Raw genomic sequence first — 951 nt, forward strand, 5'->3', positions numbered from 1 at the left:
GAAGGGGCTCTGGCGGGCATGAGTCACCGAGAAGCTGGATAGCAATGAGATCTTGTTTGCACCTGGCCAGCAGATGAGCAAAATCCAAGCTTTGGATCCCGGCACGTACAAAAAGTGCTTGGTCTTCCATACTGGCTGGGCCAAATATTAAAAGGTGATTTGGAAATACAGAGGCCGTAAAATACAGACGGAGCGACCAGCTGCATCAGCCCCTCCCACCGTGTGCTGGCAGATGGCAAATTCACTTGCTCTGATTATTCCGTAGCCTGCTGTGAGCAGAGCCCCCAAAAATACAGGTCACTCGCAAAAGCTCCCCTCCACGGAAATCTTTAGTAAAAGGCGAAAGATTTATGCGACAATGAAGAGAAACTCGAGCTGTATCCCCACCCCCTTGGGCTGGGCCTGTGCGACGACAATTATTCCACCATCTGGAGGAGTAAAGGTCACAAAAAATTCCCGTCAGTCATCTAATGACCACAAGCCAAATCAATCAGAATCAGAATGAGCTTTATTGCCAGGTATGTTTACACATACGAGAAATTTGTTTTCGTGACAGAAGCAAATCAAGGCAATGTAACTTTCCCTGCGCTCCATCTGAAAAGTTGGAGGAAAATAGCCGTCAAAAGAGTCCAATACCGACCCTATAAATATATAGTGTTCCAAATGTTGGCGACTTCAGCTAAGATGGAACCAACTGGTATTTTGCGGTGTAAGGGGCTGTGTTCTACAAGAAAAAGCCATGCTTTGTTTAGTGATGTCAGTGCTGTGGCACTGGCTGGGATTAAACTGCTGCACAGCTCCTCGTTAGTAGTAGCGGACAGCACCCCTGGGGCCTGTCACGCGGAAGACCGGGGTTCGATTCCCCGACGGGGAGAGTCTAGCTCTTTTCTGCTTGCTGGACGACCAATCCAAAAGTTTTTGGCTTAAATCCACGCTCACAGAAGGAGTAAT

At 48.2% G+C, this 951-nt stretch overlaps 1 non-coding gene across 1 annotated transcript; it reads right to left on the reverse strand.

The window, feature by feature from the left end:
• Positions 1-262: 262 nt before the first annotated feature.
• LOC122143431 lies at positions 263-377 on the reverse strand. Its single transcript, XR_006159172.1, has one exon. It is a non-coding gene; the product is annotated as a U5 spliceosomal RNA (small nuclear RNA).
• Between the last annotated feature and the right edge of the window lie 574 nt (positions 378-951).

Source organism: Cyprinus carpio, unplaced genomic scaffold (genome assembly GCF_018340385.1).
Source record: "Cyprinus carpio isolate SPL01 unplaced genomic scaffold, ASM1834038v1 S000004593, whole genome shotgun sequence".
In the NCBI taxonomy this organism is placed as follows: Eukaryota; Metazoa; Chordata; class Actinopteri; order Cypriniformes; family Cyprinidae; genus Cyprinus; species Cyprinus carpio.